A 20,836-nucleotide genomic window follows, 5' to 3' on the forward strand; every position below is an offset into this window, starting at 1 on the left:
GAGATCTTCTCCATGTGGGACCCGTGGGCTGCAGGGGGACAGCCTGCTCCACAGGCTGCAGGGGAACTTCAGATGATCTTAGAGATCTTTTCCAACCTAAATGATTCTATGATTCACTGTTTCTGCACTGGCGCCTGGAGCACCTCCTCCCCATCTTTCTTCATGGACCTTGGTGTCTGCAGGATTGTTTCTGTCACATTTTCTCACTCCTCTTTCCCAGATGCTGTTGTGCAGCAGTTTTTTCCCTTTCTTACATGAGGCAGTTGCTGGGCTCTGCTCACAGAGGCTACTCCTGCAGACCCCCTGCTACCAAACCCTTGCAACATAAACCCAACAAAACAAAACATAAAGATCTATTCTTAGCTGGAAACTGGGTATTTGATGCCACATTGACATTCATGATATAAGGCCAATTCCACTCCTGAGGCCATGCAACACTCCACCACTGTGCAAAACTTAAATTTTGCTCCTTTTGCAATTAGAAAGATATTTAACTGTAGTTCCTAGTACACTCAGTCAAAAAGATGCAGTTTTCTTAACACTGTGGTTGCAAACTGCTTGATTTTGATGCCTTTGTATTGCTTATTTCCCTATAGTGTTCATTTGTTTTTGTTTTGACTTATCTACAGCATTGGAGTAGATATTGACTTTGCAAGGGGAGTAGGGGGCAACAATGTTTATACTCAAAAAAAAAAAAAAGGGAATAGGCATTTATATAAGCAATTAGTATAGACATAAAAGCTGACTTTGATCAATAGAAAAGATACTAATGGGCTGTTTTCCTGTCACTTAAATTTTGATGTAATTCTAGCACCAACGCTTAGAGTAGTGCTGTGCTGCTAAGAAGCCAAAATAAGCACAGAGAAGCCCTGCTAGGACAGCAATATCCAATTGCTATCCGCTTCCTGTGCTTTGTAACCATGAAGTACCATGTACTTCTATGTTTTCCTTAGGAATACTCTAGCATGAATTTTGGCTATTTGAAATAAAGCTGAGCAGAAATTAATATGAGATTATTGGACAATTATTATTATTGAAATAGTGTGTTAGCTGTGAACTTTAGATGTAAATTGTTTAGGAAAAAATTATGCTCTTAAGGTATTGACTTTTCTAATGACACAGCTGAAAACCTTTTTAAAACTGTTCCCATTGAAAAATCTTTGTCTTGAATTTATAAGACAAAATTTGCTATGACAGACTACTTCTACTGTCACAAAATAGCTAGATGCAATCTAGGCCATTTTCCAGATACTCTGCAAGTTTAGCTTTCCACATAGGATTCTCTCTTTAACTCACTCAAATTTTACTAGGCAGAAAGAGCATCCCTCTTCACAAGATTGAACCATTTGGACTCTGCCAGTTAATCACAACACCCAGCTTGAAACTGAAAGCTTTACAATTAGGATTTTGCTGCTATATTAATCTTTTTCATTTTAATTGCTTTCTTATTTGCTTATCATCTATTATCAGCTGTAGTCAGTTATGGGTCTAGATGGACAAGCAAACATTGTCCAAACAAATAAGGGTACATTTTGCCCATGGAAATGCCTGTGTTCCCTGCATTATAAGTTAGATAATGTTGTTTGTTTTTTTTTTTTTTATTCCTGAAGGGAATTTGTATTAGTTTCTTCATGTGCTGTCTTTAAAACCTGCTATCTCTCTGTCTTTCTTTTGAGAATTACAATCAGAAGCTACATTTCTGCATTTAAATCTGGAGTGTTTTTTATCCATCTGAAACTAACGTTTGCAGGGTGTGTCTTGGAGAGAGAAATACCATGCAGTATTAGCTCAATAAAAGGACTTGAGGCAATGCTACATTTCTCTGTGGTGCAATTTTCCTTGGGTAGAGTTGCCAGCTTCCTAATTTCCATTGAGCCAATTGTAAGGACAATGCAGGAATGGAACCTGCCTGTTTCCTCCCATGCCAAGGTAATGAACATGTCTGTTATCCTCCAGATACAAGTTTTGCTTTTACATCTGAGGTTTGGTTTTGTTTGCTTTGTTGGTTGGTTTGTTTTTTTACAACTTCTTCACAAGCAATTTCCCCAACCCCAGCACATTGGTTAGGAACAAGCATACCAGTAGTAAAATTAAGGAACTAATCAAGTTACCTTAGCTAGAGAAAATATTTCTATAGTTAGAAGTTCATTGCAGCTCACAGACACAGCATTTTAGAACAAGGAAGAACCTTACATTAAAACTTAATGTAAAATTGTCTCACTTAGTTATGCAAGATGATTTGACTTAATTAGATCTCAAGCTATCTGTGAGAACAAGAAGATATTATATTTGCATAAAATATGTAAGACGCAGTTACAGAAAAAAAAAAAGACAAGTGTATTTTTGATGCTGCACACAGATATCTCACAATTAAATGTACATGACATTCAAACAAACATACACGTGCGCAGATATTTTGCTCGTACTTTAAGGCATTCTTGTGATCCTTGCTGGACAATAAGAATGTACAACATGTACGAAGATGCATAGAGTAAGATGAGCTTAAAGAGCTTTAAGTACAACTAACAATAATTCCAAAATGAAAGTTGAAAAGTTGCTTTATCTATCAAATTTCTGCATAACCAAATATAGGTTAAAACAAGACTTGTTCCGTAGCACACTGATGCTGGTTATAAGGCATTTCTCCACAGCATCTTCATCTGTACTGGGTCTGGCCAGGATGTAGCTAACTTTCCCTGCAGCAGCCCATACAGTGCTGTGCTCTTCACCCATAGCTAGAACAGCACTGGTATCACACCAGTGTTGTGTCTACTGCTGAGCAATACTAACAGTATTGCTCAGTGACAGTATACTAGGAAACTCAGAGCTTTGGTGTGATCCATGATATATGAAGTTGTATAGTGTGGACAGAGAGTTTTCAGTTACATAGTGATTAATTAATTAATCTAACCACAACTAGCATACTTCAGTCACTTTATTACATTTCAGTAAATTGCAATAGCAAAGATATGTTCAAGTAACCACTTCCACTACATGCTTTTCTAGTGAGCATGATGCAATATGACAGCTAGTATCAAAATGGAAATATGAATAGGTAATGTGACAGCTATGGAGGTAGCAGCACCTTGGCTTGACACACAGGAAATTTGAAAGAAGAACCTTACCCACCTTTGGTGACTGTTATCTCTGCTGAAACATAAATACATGATTTCAGTACCACAAAATATCCTGGCTTAGTCTATTTTTAGTCTTGTTTTTCTCAAACAGACCATTTTTCAGAATATTTTTAGCTTTAAAATGACTTATGATAATCTTAAACCTGACATCCACAGAAACACTTGAAAGTCTAACACTCCCTGTATTCATTAGTGATCAGTATTAATCAGTAGTGTTATTGCCCCTAACTATTTGTAATATGTAGCTATATAATATTTATGCTATATGTAGCATAACTAACTGCTGGTTTAATGTTTCTACAGGAACAGATCTTAAAGTAATGGCCTTTTAATTTGAATATATCTTTCTGTTTATTCTAACTTTTATGTTTAGAATCTACCACTATTTTTTATTTCTTACCTTGATCTTTTATGTGATGGTGATGAAGGTTCTATGAAAATAAAAAAAAAAAAAAAAAAAAGAAAGAAAAAAAAAGTTCCTTCCAGTTCACCAATATTGATTAACAAAAGCATTATATGTAGTTTAGATTTTTAAATAGGTCAAAGGTGCTTAAGACTAAAGAGAAGGCCTTGTTCACAGTGGTCATTGAAGGTAACTCTTGATAACAGTAAAGTGTAAAGAATAAATAAATTTAGGATATTTTACAGTTTGAGGATGAATTGTAAAGAAGATCCTATTTTCATCCACCATGGGGATAACTGAGTTCCTGTAAAAGTCTTTGGTCGTTACAGCATAATCCATAAGAATATATAAATGAATGCGATAGGAGTTTTTCTAGATATCAAACGCTACAGAAATGATCTCTCAAGTTTCTTTCATTTAGAAAGCAACTTCCTATATGTTGTGTATGCTACAAACATTATTTTATTTCAAATCAGTGACAAAAATATATAAAAATATGAATCTTAATCCTACACAGATTTTCATATCTGTGCCAAATAGATGGAGGGAAAACAAAACAAAAACAAAAACAAAAAAACTGTCACAGCCAGTCTTTCAGCACATGTAATTTCACTTAATGTGATTGATTGCTAATTAACCTACTGAAATAAACTAAAAGACAATTAAACAGATGCTTAGGGCAATACCTTTGCTCCTCCTTCCCAGGGCTTAACTTCAGTCAAACACCTCTTTTCCTACTTTATTCAGTCCCCTGACTCCATTCTCAGTCCCTCCTGATCCCTTTGGTGAGGAGGTGGGTAGCACAGGAGGTTGAGGTTAGTAACTAGTTGTTTCTGCTGTGCAGTCTTTCTCCTTCTTCCTCATTTTCTACCAGTGCTCCTTACTTATATCTTCTTTGCCCTGGTGTGGGTTGTCTGCAAACTGCCCATGGGTGCCTTCAGGGTGGGTTGTCTCTTGCCACAGTCCCCTCAGAGTTAGTCAGTACCTTCTTTTAAAAATGTGTCTCCAGATGTGTCCCAAGTCATGCTTTAATTTATTTTATTAATATACTTGGCAGCATTTAATATGACCTTCATTTCCTTTTGTTGACTAACACATTTGTTACTTGTTTTATGTGTGTGTGTACATATATGTGTATAAAATATATATGTATATTCTGTGTTATCCAAGTAGTCTGTGATGTTTTAAATCTAATTTATTGTGTAATGAAAAGACTATGAAATGAGATGGTCGTGGTGATTTTGAGTTTGACAGGAATAAGTTGGTCGGTGATTATTAGTAAGCACAGGTAGTACAGGTAGTAAAGTAATTACGTCAACTAGTTTAGAAAACTTATGTGAAGGTTGTTGTAACTTTTATGTGTACAAGTTTAATGACATTTCTTAAGACAGACCAGCTCTGTTGTATGTCTGCACAGAAGGTTCTTAAGGGAAAAAAAAAAAAAAAAAAACATTTCCGTAAGGAAAAATTGAAAAGAAAAACTTCATTTTATAGTAGAAATGTATCATGACTAAATTTAAATGCAAGCATAACTTTGTTTCAACTTCTGGTAACTTTCCAAGGACATCCAGTTTTTCATCATATGCACTGTGGATTTTCTTTGTGTTGCTTATTTATTTTTATGTCCGCATCCACCAAAAAATGTTTGGATATACATTGGAAGGCCTATAAACTCTCTTAATAGCTTGATTGCTTTTCTAAGCAGAAGTGTATAAAGTACAAAATAAGCTATTTTAATACACACAAACACATACACACAAAATCTAAAGAAACATATAGAACTCCAAAATGAAATAATGTTTTAAAATATTAATGGAAATGGAAACAAAGTGTTAAGAAAAGTGCTGCAGTCTCAATCTTGATTGTAGTCATCCATTTATGGAAGAGAATTAGTATGTTGTGAGGTGAGATTAATTTAAAAGCTGCAATACAGATAAAAGATGAAGATATCACAGTATTAGCAAAGAACTCTTCAATATCATTCCTTCATGATGAAATAATTTGAAAACAAATCACCCATTTTTATATACTGGGTATTTATAGGTAAATCATAACTTTCTCACAAACAGAAAGGTTAATATTTTTTTTCCTTCAAATAATTTGCGAGGCATTCTGTCAAATCTCAGGCACGCTGATGGACATCTCTAAGTATTCTAACTTTTTCAATCATTTTGCAATCTTACTCAGATTTCACTGTGCCCTTATTACAAATGAGTAATCAAAGAACATTAAATAAAGGTCTGGAGGGCAGTCTATGCTTTCTATGTGTTAGTAGAATCAGATGACTGAATGCCTTGACAAAGAAAAAGAATAATACTATGTCAGCCAAGTCAGCTTACCACAGTTTAAAGCTGAAAAAAATAAGCTTGAAAATTCATCAAACGTTATGAGATAATGAGAAAATCATGAGAATAGACCATAAGGAATAAAACCACACACCTCAGATCATCAAAACAGAAATATATTTCTGTGCAATTTTAGATCGTATTTTGTAAAAATAAGTTGCATGTTTTAAGATGATATGAACCTCTTGCTCTTGGCCGACTTATAAGCATGGATTTTTGAGTGTAAGCTGGTGAAGTTGTTTATTTGAGAAGATATTTATAAAATGTTTATAAAACAGCCCTTTCAATAGCGTCAATATCTTAATATCTTGACAGCATAATATCTGCTGTTAATGCTGATGTGAGCAAGAACTGACTCATACCATTTAGGAAAGCGTTGATGTGATCCAAGTGATTCTGAGCTTTATTAATTGCTCTGATACAGACCTCTATTTTGAATTTGAGCATATTAATTACATTAACACTTCTAAATTCTGTTTTCTTTATCTGTAGCAGGGATAGTGATAACTAGTTGTATCACAGATTTTCTTGAAACTTAAATACTTTAATGTATTAAAACACCTAAAGACAATCAGAATACTTACATTAAGACATCATTTTAGTTGCTATTATATTAATAAAGAACACAAAACACTTTTTTTAATGTATGTTCTAATACGTACAATTAAATTCACCAGATTTAGAAAACAAAAGCATTCTCACTTAATTGTTTTCCTGATTTTGTTGACACTGAGGTCCATTAAAGTTTTCCCACTTTTTTAAAGGGGAACCTCAAGTAGCTCACTGGAAAAATTTGTTGCTCACATGCTATAACTGTATAAATATATACAGACAAAAATGTCAATGACATTTTTAACACATGGTCTGAACAATCCTGTAGACAGATTAGTCATGCAAAAAAAATATTTTTCTCTTCTTCCTGTCAGTTCTGTGATCAAGCCTGGCTTCTATTAAAAACAGATAGATTCTGGAAACAGAAATATGCAGTGTTTTTTGCTTTTTTGTTAAAATAGAAAGGAAATACAAAATATGAAGTGTTGCTTCTGTGTCAAATTGACATCCTGAAAAACAATTAGAATAATATCTGGGGAAAAAAAAAACATCTTTTACAAATATATTATGTACTTAAATACCAGCATTTACTTCTTAGATTCAAAAACACTTTGGAAAATCAAGAACTTTAAAAATTGCTATTTCCAAAATTGTTCTGTGGTAGAATACTCTGATTGACATGCCAGTTGAAATGTTACAGAAACTTTATATAGCATACTTGAATTTTACATACTTATATCTATTACTCATAAGTATCTATGTATGAAGTTCATTAGGGATAATTACAATTTACAGCCCTGAATCTTCTTCTGTAGCTGGAAAACTAAGGAATAAAAAGGAGCTTATACCTTTTTTATAAAATGCTGATAGGGGAGGACAGATAATTTCACCTCACATTTGAGGTTCTCCTGTAAGGATTTCTGGTTCTGCTGTAAGGATGTTACAGTGTTGTAAAGTGACTAAAAACAACTCAGAACAACTAATTCTTGGACCATGGATTACAATCTAGGACTTCTTTCTGTAACACCGTATCCTAAGAACGAAGTTGTATATTCATTTTTTCTTTGTCAACCTCTCTTTCCTGAATTAATCTTTAAAATTGGAATAAAATCTACTAGACAGGCATACCGATATCACATGATAGCTTAAAGCCTGATTGTTGAAATAGCCATTTCCACTAGAAATGTAGCTTCAGGCTAAAATGGTTATTGAGCCGGGCCTGGCACTTAACTGGTGTGTTGTAGTATTGAACTCTTCCAGAAAGAAGTAGTATCAGCTGTGTTTTGTGAGCAGACTGATTATGGATGTATGTATTAGATATTCTTGGGGCATGCCAACTGGCTCAAAACCCTTCCTGGATGATAACAGAAGAACTTCTATTTAGCAGATACTAATTAGGCATTAGTAGTAAACAGTTGTTGAGCTGCTCCATTCTGCCAATACTAAAACAGCTACAAGCCTGCTCAGAAGAAATGTTTTAGGAATATAAACCTAAAAATCTTAGATACCCCAGGTCCTTAAGCATATTGATAGTTAGCCTCAGTTTTAGAGGCTGGTGTAGCTGAAAAGCACTAGTGTAGCTACACCCTTTTGTCTCAAAGTAAATCTTATAGTTCAGTTCTTTTGGTCTACCTGAGTACAGATTCTCATGTTATTTTTGGCATACTACAACCAGAGGACCAACAATGTTACGTGTGACCCAGGAAAGATTGCACGCCAGCTGGACTAGGTTGGAAGCCAGGCAGAATATGTCAGGGTGCCTAAAAATACTATAACTATACACAGCTGCTGAACTGAGCTCTCAATGTCTGCTTTGTGGTCAAAAGTGAAGCACCTAGCTTTCACACTGACACCAAAATTAGTTAATCTTAAACTAGGCAACACCACTATATTGTGCCTTTGACCCCCAGGAGGCACTGGTCATAGGGAACTTTGAAAGAAGAAAATTGTGGTCTTATCCAAATGGACTTCATTTTAACTTTTTATATGGATTGTTTTTTCTTGTATTAAACTGCCCATGTGAGCAAGTCATTTTTATGTTGTCCTTTACATTCAACTTCTGCACTCCACACCTTGTAATTCAAAAAAAAAAAAATTCTACAAGGCATGTTTTTGGTTATGTCTGGTTGCTCTGACTTTCACTCCTTTGCTGCAAATATATTCATCAATCTTCCTCAGGGTCAAAATGCAAAACTGAGACATAACTTTATTCAACTAGCAAGGGTGACTACAATTTAAAAGCTAAAGGCTGTTTTTTTAATCACCAGTGAAGCAATTCTTAATGTTCGTTTGAATACTGATGGTTTAGTGTTAGGTCAGTGATGTCTGCAATTAAATGTTATGAAACTCTTTATTATGTTTTATAATTCTGATTGAGGTTCTAGGCTTCCCAGGTGTTTGGAGTGATGCTCAGGAGTTTACCAAGCACTTTCTACTTGCCCATTTCCAAACATTTTACCGAGTAAATACCAGTAGCCCCAATGACTTAGTTCCTATTTAATTTTAATGCTAAATATTAAAGTCAATATTCAGTACACATGATGGAAATCTATGCTCTTGGTTGGCTACTTGGTATAAAATATGGAAGTTTCCTGTATATTTAGAGGGATACATGGTGTAAAATCAGCATTGTCATTTTATGTGCATTAAGAGTTATATTTTGGTGGAAAGCTTTATTTTAGGAAAATAAACTTCCAGATACTGTTTTACTAATCTGCTCGAGCATCCTGAAAATCCTCTTGGACTCAGAGGCATCAAATATTTTCATGAGTTTGACTTGGATATTTCTTATAATCAAATTTGAAAACACAGAATTTTTAGCCTTGAAGCTGTTTGGTTTCAGTGATTACAAGAGTCAGGTTTCTTTCAATCTATATCCCCATAGGTGAGCAAATCTCTGCAGACAGACAGTATGTTTTTAGGTATTCCCTTTATGATCATTATAAACATACACAACAGACAGCTTATTGAAGTGAAAAGAAAAGTAGTAGTTAGTTAAATTATTTTTTTTTTAAAATGTTGAATTTAATAATTGAATAAATGCCTACTATGGTCACTTTTGGTTTGTTATTTAGCTATCAACGCTTTGTCCTTTAGTACTTCCAAAACTAACATAATAGCTAGTTGAGTTTGCTGCATAAGATCTGATACACATTTCACAGAATTCAGTTTAAAAACTCCCTTTAACTTTGCTACTTTTTAAAACAAAAATCTGAGAAACAGTTTTGATCTTATGCTGGGCAAAGTGTTATCATGGCATAGTAGTTAATAAACAATATATTTTCATGTCATTAGTCACACTTTCTCTTGCTGCAGTAGATTTAATTAAGATATACTACAATTTGTATTCTACACCATAAAATATCTATTTAAAAAATAATAAAAAAAAAAAAAACTTGCCTCAACAAAGGCTAAAGCTAAAAATCTTTTATGGCATATAGGAAAAAATAATAACTGTGGTAGGTCATGATGAAAAGTTTCTTTGTATAAAAGTTTTTCGTTGTTTTTTTTTCGAAGTTACCTAGAGAGACAACAGAAATGGCTTGTGCAGGAATCTATTACATAAATTTCTGCTTGTGTTTATGTTTGGGTAGCTGGGTCTTTCTCCCTAAAATATAAATGCAAATTGACTTGTCACACATTCTTTTCAACTGTTTAAGTTTTAGAAAGAAAATCGCATGCGGTTATTTTCAAATCCATGTATGAAGCTTAAGGGGTTCTGAATGTAGCAAGGAATTTTAAGGAATGACAGCAAAGTATATTCATTTAAAACACCATGAACAACACAAAATTTCAAGTAATTTACATCAGTAAAAAGATGGTCACTGCAATCCACATTATACTTCCAGAGTACTTATAGCCAGAGAAATCTCTTCACATTTTCTTTTAGAAGGTAGTCTGGCTGTCACATTTAACACTATTTATTTTAATGTAGTTGTTAAAAAGAGGAAGTAGAAATTACATCTTACCAGAGATTTGAGTTATGGTGAACATCATTGATTCTTTCCATCATTTTTAGACAGTATTGTCATTAGCAGCAGCCTCAAAATCACGTACACTCATTACACTCGTACAGTGTAGTTGAGTGAAGGGGATAAAAGTATTGCAGTTGCCCAAGTGCAAGACAGGTGTCTATGTGTTGGTGGAGTGGGAATGTATGTACTTATGGAATATATATGGATAAATACCTATAACAGATTAATCAAGTGTACAATAGAAGAACCTGTTTCTTACAAAAACTTTCTTCTACATTGCAGATTTTTTATTTCTTTTACAGCTATCAGATGTTCAATGGTTATATTTTACTAGAAACCTAGCTCTCACTTTATAGAAGCTCATCACATTTGGGAATGGCACCTTTTCCAAAACATTAGTGATTATAAAATAGACAAATGCAGTTGGTATAATTATACTGAAATTTATTAACACAAATCAGTGTATATTAAAATGCTCCTGTATTCAATGTTTTCTTAATTTTTGATTGGCAAATATGTTAAACTGATAATAGCTGAAATAAATAGAGGTATATTAGTAAGAATTAAATTGAGAGCTAAAGAGATGCTTCAGGTTCATTTTCTATTACACTATGGACAGCATTGGTAGACGGTACACCAACTGAAGCAGTCATGCCTGGGATGGTTTGTACAGATTTGGGAATCCAGCTCATGTTTGAGAAGATTTGTTGAACTTTTATCACTTTATTTCCATTACAGTTTTACTAGTAGAAGAGGTATTATGAGATGTTTTCTGTATGGTGAGTGGAAATCAGTACTAGTATTAAACAGGCATATTTGCAGCCCATCCGTATTTTTAATCAGTATTTGTTCTTCATTTGTTGACAGGCTATGTCAGGAAAGGTCAGAATCACCCCTGTGTAGCTCAATTCTTTTATGGTTGAATAGTCTCATAGTGAAAAGTGCAGTTGGCCTTTTTTGCCTTTTCTTTTCTTATGCTTTTTTTTCTTCCCCCTTTTTATTCCTTGGTGGGCATTAGAAAAATTAGCATAGAGATAAAACATAGTGTTTTCAATATGTCAATCTTACCTCATTCTGTATCTTTTGAGGCACTTATCTCGATTGCTGTATTGAATACCCAGTCCATTTTCTGAGTTTTCAACCATGAATGATAGTTGGCAGGTTAGGACTAAGCAAGATCAAAGCAATTACAGCTGCATGGTGGAAAGAGTGTAGCATTTAACAGGGGAAACCAATTTTACTCTCCCACCTTCTTTCTCTTCTACAATCTAGGATCTTGATACGTCCCTGTTTGCTGAATGACAGTCAGGCTGCATAAAAGGCTAAGAATATGCCATAAATAATAAGATTTTTGTTCTCCATTTAATTCTTTTTTTTTTTTTACTGTTGTTTGTATCTGCATCACTTTTATCGGCTTTAAAAAAAAATCAACAAATTCAATCTGATATACATCATAGAGGCTTGTTGAGTAAACTGAGTGTGTAGAGTGTGTTATGAGGTCTTTACTGACTTCCCATTTCTTGTTGGGTGCACTTTAATGCAATAAAATTCTATTGGATTTTACAGATTTAATTTAGGTAGGTCATCTATTCCTGTATCCCACACATCCTGAGAGCCACTTGGCTATAGGTGGCTACTTGCAGTGTTTCCCACTCTTGATCTAGTACAGACTATGTTGACTGCTTATCTTTTCCAGCATATCTATCTGCTGCACACAGGAAAGTGGAAAGGATATGTGGAGATCAGGATCTGTATAAGGTTTTGAAGATTTGGGGATTCTGGCTTGTTGCTGTGTTATCTGCTGATCAGTACATGTATATCTCTGTGTCAGGATTACATTTGACTTCAAATCTCTATACACAAATTATTTTTAAATAATTTGAAAGAAATCTGGAAGAATGCTGATCTAGAAGAATACATCTCATTTGTATGGTGAGATATACTTAGTAGTATGGGATAAACTTAGCAGAGGTGTCCTGACAGTAAGATCTATTAGGCTGTCAGGCAGTCTCCCAAGAGAAACGGTGGAATCCCTACCTCTGGCAATACTTAGAATTTGATTAGAGAAAGCACTGGAAAGTGTGCTGAAAGGAGCAATCATATTTGACAGGAGCTTCTAATAGATGATCTATTCTTTTTCATCCCTAATTTCTCTAATTGCATGCTCAAACTTGAGGGAGTAACAGTTTAAAGACTACCTCTAAGTACCTCAATAAAAATTAAACTAAACACTTTACTTTTTGTTCATTCTTATATTCACAAATGAGAAGTCCCATTACATTCTACATGTTTGCTTTTAATTATGTGACCTTTCTGCAATAATTCCTTTACAACATTGTACTAGTGAAGTTCACTGTTCTTACATATCTTTTAAAACCAAGAAGAAAATTCTGTATTACCTCTAATCCTTGTGTTTTATACATCAGGCTAAAATGTATTTCCTAGTCGTTCACTGACAATATCTGTTACAAGACGAAATATGACAGCTAAGAACATTCCATGAGTGGGCACCTTCTTATTTATTCCTGTGCAATACACAGGACCCAGAATGCTTTCCAGGAACATTTTCAGTCAGATATGGTAAGCTGCAGTATAAACACTGCTTCATACACTACACGTAGCACTGTATAATACTTTAATTATTGTCATAAGCAGAAAAAAAAAAAATGAGTTAACTCTTCTGGAACTGATAGCAACTTAATGTTTCATTTCCCTGGTTGTAGATAATTTTTCAAAATTCTTGGAATCTACCTATATTTTTCACAGTGAGTTTCACTATGTCAACCCTTCAAAGTTTCATTTTGAATGAAGAGAAAATTGATCAGTTTAAATATACAAGTTGATGAGACACTGTTCACATTACAGCTTCATAATTTAAATCAGAGGTATCATGAAACTGAGGAAATAGTATTTACCCTCTTGGCTTAAAACAATATCAAATAAGAATTATCATGGCTATATCTTCTAAATATTGCTATATCCTCTTATGTGGGGTAAAAAATCACATTAACAGTTAAAATGCTTAAAAGATTAAAATTATACAACGTGCATAAATTATGTAGACAAGACAAAACTAAAAAATCAATTTAAAACTCACTGTCCACATTTATTTTAGGAAATATTTTCTTTAAAATTGTTTTATTGGGAAATATTTTGTTACTTCAGTGAAATATAAATAGGAGCAAAATTAGTAGTGAACAATCTTTGTAACAATCTAGGACATTTGAAATTTGATTGGGTGAAAGATCACAGAATCACAGAATCATCTAGGTTGGAAGAGACCTTCAAGATCACCTAGTCAAACCTCTGACCTAACACTAACAAATCCTCCACTAAACCATAACACTAAGCTCTACATCTAAACGTCTTTTAAAGACCTCCAGGGGTGGTGACTCCACCACTTCCCTGGGCAGCCCATTCCAATGCCTCACAACCCTCTCAGTAAAGAAGTTCTTCTTAATATTCAACCTAAAACACCCCTGGCGCAACTTTAGCCCATTGCCCCTCGTCCTGTCACCAGGCACATGGGAGAACAGGCCAACCCCCACCTCACTACAGCCTCCTTTAATGTACTTATAAAGAGAGATAAGGTCGCCCCTGAGGCCTTTCTCCAGGCTGAACAAACCTAGCTACCTCAGCTGCTTCTCATAAGACTTGTTCTCCAGACCCCTCACCAGCTTCGTCGCCTTTCTCTGGACTCGCTTGAGCACCTCAATGATGCCATTTATGAAAAAGCATGTGGTATTATATCTGCAAGTAATAGGATGTAAAGATGCAGCCATTAACAATGTTTGAACTTGCAGCTAGACTTACTTCAGGATTAATAAATAAATCTGAATTTGCCCAGCTTTCATTTTAAGTACTTCAAACGATTTCCAATCTGCTTCTTCTGTCTCTTCCCACTGGAATTTGGAATTTCTCTTTTTAAAATGAAAATCACTGCTATGATTTTCTCCTTTATATAATGAAACACTTCTACATATTAAGTATTACAAGTAGTTCTTGGTTGACTGGAACAAAACTGTTCCTGAGTGAAGATGTTTCACTGTTAGATATTACTAATTCAGGGAATCCTTAATGGTTGAATATATTTAAAAATGGGATAAAGATGGATCAAAAAAAATTTCACATCAAATTAACCTATGTCTTTTCTTCAGATAGAAAATATAAGGCTACTTTTTATTATTTTGTTTTAATGTCACAGTAAAATTGGAAAGATCTCTTAGCTATTAATCTTGATGACTCCCACAAGTCTTTTCCTGAGGGAATTCTTTAAATTCAGAGACACAGGCAGAGACACAGATTATAGAATTTGAGGATGTATTTACTAGAGCACATTATCTTGCATTTGGCCAAGTTATATTTAATCTGCCTACTTCCAGCATCAATAATACATCAGAGTGAAATTTGATTTAAAATTAAATATAATTCAAGGTCTTGTAAAACACCTGTCATACCATTGCTGCTCTTTGCTATTGTCTTAGCATGTATTCACACATTTACAGGCTCTGAGAGTGGAAAATACTGTGGTCCAGTTGTCATGGGTTGGAAAACAAGAAGGGGAATTCCTAGGAATTCCCCATCTTTCAAGGGTTGGAAACTTCATTTGCTGGATTATTATAAAGCCTATTTAAGATTGAAACAGTTTACTTTGAATGCATTGTGTCTATCATGTTAAACAGTTGTGAAATGCTTAAAACTGTCAATTAGTTGTTAAATAGAAGATCTGTCTGTCCTCAGTAGGTGCCTGTAGTTATTCTTGTATCTACAATACAAGAAACATTACTGCTTCATGGACAGATTTTTATGTCAACTCAGTCTATTGATTATAGAGCTCCTGTAGGCAAGCATCATGATGCCGAAGTTCATTATCTCCTTTGCCTGAAATTTTGCAAACAGAAATAGTAGATATGATAAAGAAATTAAAGCTAACTGTGAATGTAGTACAGCCTATCCTCCTTTGGCAGCTGAAAATAGCTTTCTATTCTATTTATTTAAATTCACAGGAAAAATAAATCTTCCATTTAAATGTCACTTATGTGATATATTGTCACCAATGCATCTTGCTAGTGTAATATATTATTGCTGAAGTACTATGTAAAGTATCACAAGTCATCAATAAAATAAAAATTATAATTAAAAAAAAAAAAACAATTTAGGGATCTCACTCCCAGATAGATGTGAAAATGCAGCTTGTCCAAGATACATAAGGAAGATATTTAGGACTGTTTTTTCACCTCCACTTGCTGCTTATTATTAAAATAAGTCATTATATTGATACTGAAAGAAAGAGATGTTTCTGTGAGACACTTTGTACAATAGAAACTGGGTAAATGATCGTTTCTGAGGTTAGGATTCTGTTTTGTAAGAAAAGGCACTATGGAGGGGGAAGAAAAAAAAACAGTGAAACGTGAGAGGAAAGTGTTTTATTGTTGATGGTAGAAAGGATGGGGGACAGAGAGTGCAACAAACTAATCTGATATAAGTGGCAGCAGATTATGCAGAGCTTTGACACATGAATTAGGACTTTTAAGGTGACTCTATGAGCACAGCATAGCTAACAGAAGGATTTGAAAAAACAATTATATTAGTCATTACAGTATGGGTATAATAACTGCAAGAGCAAATTATTCTGTAAGCTACAACAAATATGGAAGGAAGGAAGGAGAAAAGTGCTATGTCTATTAGATTTTCTTTTATATTTTCATTACATTCTGATGTATTTTAATATACCCAAATGTATTTTAAATGTTACTCATTTATTTTGTATTTAGTTGAAGAATTACAAAATAATAAAATAATTTTCAAAAAGTTTTGGAGAGTACACAGCAATTTTGATTAGGCACCTGAGATTCTGTTTTTACTGTGGCTGCTTTGGCACCACTTAGCTATTTGCTTCTGTGACCACAGCCCTATTTTTATCTGGCATAGAATCAATTTTAGGACTTATAGGCAGTAAAATTCTTTAGTTTGACTCATTTTTATTGCCATAATTGTTCAATACAGGGTTTATTTAAACCCCTGAAGTATGAGGACATGAATAGCTCATTTATGAATAGCTCGTTTAAGTTCACTGCTTTGAATTCATAGAGTATCTGTGACTGTGATTACACTGAAATATCAATGATATTTCCATGACTATGTAATAGATGTTCACCTGTGTATTTTCTAACATCCAGATATAATGACATTTCCCATTGCTGATATGTGAAGAATAAAACTGATTTCAATAAGAAGCCCAGTATGTTGAGATTAGCTCATTGCCTCTGGCAAGCAGATATACTCTCAGCTGTTTTATCATTGTAGACTCTAGTTCCTACAATGCATTCATGAAGTCCATAGCATAGAGCTTTGATTTTTCAGTTGATTAGCATTCCCGTTTTAATTTTAACATAGTTTTTGTTATTACTGTTATTTATCATTTTGATGGATACAATGCTGCTCTACTTACTTTTCTTTGAGTTTGTCTTCAAAACGCTTGGTGAGATCTCACTAGCACCGAGGGTATATCTCATCTTCAACGAACTGATGATATCTAGTTTTTCTTTTTCTTTTTCTTTTTCTTTTTTTTTTCTGACCCAGGAGGTATAGCTGAAGAAATCAAGGCCAGCTATGGTAACAGTCACAAGTACTTAGGGAAGAATTTAGACAGAATTTTAGTTTCTAAGCATAAATTATGTTTCTGGGGATCTTTGTTCAGCAGAAGACTAACCTCCCAGGTACTTCAGTGAAATTCATCTGCTCTAATTGCAGGTTTTCAACGCTAAATAATCCAAATCTAAAGTGATTACATTTTAACCCTCTTTGAAGTCAGTAGGGAGAAATTGCCCTTTGTCTAAATTATGTAAAATTAATGTCCTGAGGTTTGTTCCTCTGCATGTATTCAGCTGTCACTATCTTAGAACAATGTGGGGACTGAACACCAAATGGGTATGTGTGACTGGTAGAATGTAAGTCATCCCCCTTCTTCATCATATAACTCTCTTGTGAGGCTCAGTTAACTCACCATTCGCAAATTATTCTGAACACCAAATGACAGTGTTATCTGCATTTTTTTTTATATTTTTTTTTTAAGGAACAAGTAGAGAAGGAGGTGACAATACTACAGGCCCAAGTATAATGGGTGTGACGTACTTAAAAAGATGGAAACCTTGGTTAAAATTACCATTTCCAAGCTACATACTTTAGGAACATACCTCCCACGCCTCTGCAGAATGCCTTGCCCATCAGAATATGGTGATGGGAGTGAAGCAGTGGATGGTACAGCTGTGCTTGCTGATCCCTGCCTTAAATGCTCTTTGCAAGAAAAATGTGAAGATTTATTAAGCCAAACAGACAGCACGACTAGCCAAAGGCATAAGTCATCCATCTGGAATGAGAAGGCTTTCCAGATGTTCCTACATATTTTTTCCAGTGTTTAACATATAGTAGACTGAGTGGGATTTAGAATTTCCCATAGCTGTTACCATAGCCTGAGATCTGGATATGTACCAAACTGTCTGACGAGATCTTATCTGAACACTGTACTGTCTGTTTAAGATGATATTCTGAAATTCCCACCTTTCCCTGGGCATCTTTCAGAATGTTCTGGATTGCATTCTCGATCTCTGGTTGCTTCACAATTAATCTTAGAAGTGCTCATTTTTGCAAGATAAGCTTTCTCTATACAATAAATTTCTTCAAATGAGGAACTAACTTACATACCTAAAGGTTAGTTAGATCTAAATCTTGCACATTCACCTTGCTCTCCCTTTATAGTCATTGAAAGGAAAGTTCTTATTTAAAGAGCAAATCAACTCATCCTCAGGTAGATGTCAAGAGTGTGTGCTATGAATTATCCTCTAGAAATGTTTTATTTTTCCTCTTTGTAAAAGGAATTTACCACTAGCTAGATAGTAGATGAGTGTCTTTTAGACATCTAAAGTAAGGTGATATGGACATGTGATAGAATATGGATGTGGTTGAGTGACAACAGCGAAAGAGAGAGACAATGTTTGTACATGTAGATTTGTAGAAGCCAGTTGGAGAAAATAGAGGAAACTATGTGAAGGCTCATTTACTGGGGAACTCCTAGTTTTATACAGAGTTACAATTAGAAGTGAATTTTTATATATTCACCATCTTTGAGGTAGAGTACTAATTCCAGGGGTACTAAGTCCAGGGGTACTTTTTTGGGCTGCAGCTAGTGAGAAGCTTGACTTTCAGACCTTTCCCATGTTCACATATTTGCCAAGTTACAGAGTAGCATAACTAAATTTACTTTGACTTACTGTTTTGGTTTGGTTTGTGTGTGTGTGTGTTTTTTTGGTGATTTTTTTTTTTGGTGATTTTTTTTCCTTCTGAAGTCTAGACATATTGAAGTAGGCTGTTTTAGAAAGAGTTTGGGTTTTCTTCTATAATAATAAAAAAAAAAAAGTTTTGATTTCCTTACAATGTATTTTATCGAGTATTACCAGGACAACTGAATTTAAAATACTGCGAGGCATTTTCATTAGAAGCGTGTGAATTATTTTTCTTCTTGGCCTCCCAGAGATGAAACCTACCATTTTTCAGACCATGCTGTGAAAATCCTGTTTTGTAAGGCTCTTCAGAGAAGAGATAATTTAAACTTGGTGCATTTGAGTCTGTTATTGTTTAACATTTGGGTGTTAAGTAGGTAACTCATGTTTAAAGAGAAAGCATTGCATTAGCCTGCCCTTGTTATTCTTTATATATATTTTAACATTTCTTTCAGCATCTGAAGCTTGGAGAGGATTTAAGCAAATCTAAATAAATAAAATAAGACTTTACAAAAGATATCTTGGGTGTTGAATCAAATTGATATTTAACTCCTCCTGCGGTAGTAGAATCTAAGCCTTTTTCCAATTGTGTACTTTTTTCTTTTTTAGTACACTCTTCTCCTGACTATAATTTTCTGTAGTATAGGACTGCATATTTGCTCCTGAAGTGAGTGCTCCCAATGCTAATTTCATATGTTATTCTGAGATATGTTATTTTCTAATAGATTTCTTATTTTCACTTTGTCAGGAAAGGATGATAAATACTTAAACGTTCTTGTTGTCTAGTTAGTCCTTTCTTGAATTGAGCTGTATTTTTTTTTAATTTCTTTAGAATTTCCACTTTTAAAAAAAAAAAAATGCCTTTCTGAACTATACTGTAGTTCCTCAAACTCATTTATTAGTGTTTTTAAATATTTCTAACTCCAGCGCAGCTCCATAAATATGTTTTTGTTCCTTTCCCTCCTGATTGGGATGTATCACTGCAGGGCCAGGGGAAATCCCAGGCAAAGTATGATGGGAGCTGGGTGTGTCATTTCTCAAAATGTGCGCAAAAGAAATGTTTTCAAACATTAAAGTTGTAGGTGCTGAGGAGCTAAAGATTTAACAGAAGAAAAATGCTTGGCAAGTTTGAGACACTTTAGGAATGTGAGCAGAGCTATTTCTCGTTTTAGTTGCCTGAAAGCTTCTTTAGAACAAGTATGTCTGGGTACAATACAGCATATTAAACTGTTTGAAAAAAGATGCTTGTAGGTACCTTATATTAATAGTTCACTTGTGGTATTAGAAGATAATTCTCTTACAGAATGGCACAAATAATAGAACATTTTCTGGAAAATATTTATTCTTTATTAAAGAAACATCATGCTTTTTACTCTGTCCTTGTTTTCCAGCCATTCCACATAAAATATTTGCACTATATTGACCTGCTCTAAGCCTTTAGGGAAATTGTTAAAATCTGTAACGCAAAGTGTCAAGTATTAACAAGAGTTCTCTGCCCTACTGGTGCTGAACGTTGATCCACCTCAGGCATCGAGACACTGAAAGAGCTAATTTGTAATTCTTGCCTTTTCTGTTCTCTCATATAGTGAGTAAGCATGCTGAAATATCTTTTCCTCTAGCTATTATTCTACTTTATATAGGAACTTGCATCACCCTCTTCACAGTGTCTGGATTCTACCCAGTAGCATGCTAATCAATGTGACTAACATCTGTGTCAGGTGGTTCATTGTTTCTCTCAGCCTTTTTTTGCCTTTTTTTTTTTTTTCTTTTTGCTATTAGTTTATATTAATGAGGGGAAAAAAATGGTGCATTTCAGTGTGAAATAGAAGGGGGTTTGTGTGGGCTTCAGATTCTGCAGAGGTTATTTCCCAATCTCAAAATGTGACTCACTCTCCTGCCCAGAAAATTTTTTGCTATACTGCAAGCTGATGTGGGTGCCTCAGAAAAGGAGTTACCATCTGAGGTCTGTACCCTGTTCTTCATTTAGGCCATGTGGCACCCCAGGGGCAATATCTCTCACCTGAAGTCTTTACTCATGCTCCCTGATCAGTCAGAGACCAGAAGGATAGGTAAATTTAATATGCTTGAGATGTTACTGAATGCATCCTCCTTGGAATGTTTTCTGAAAATTGTGTGTACCCGTGTA

At 34.5% G+C, this 20,836-nt stretch overlaps 1 protein-coding gene across 5 annotated transcripts in view; it reads left to right on the top strand.

Annotated features, from left to right (window-relative positions):
* KHDRBS2 (KH RNA binding domain containing, signal transduction associated 2) overlaps positions 1 to 20,836 on the top strand; it is a 386,008-nt gene that overhangs the window by 294,332 nt on the left and 70,840 nt on the right. The window lies entirely within an intron of this gene.

This window comes from Anas acuta, chromosome 3, assembly GCF_963932015.1.
Source record: "Anas acuta chromosome 3, bAnaAcu1.1, whole genome shotgun sequence".
NCBI classification, from domain to species: domain Eukaryota; kingdom Metazoa; phylum Chordata; class Aves; order Anseriformes; family Anatidae; genus Anas; species Anas acuta.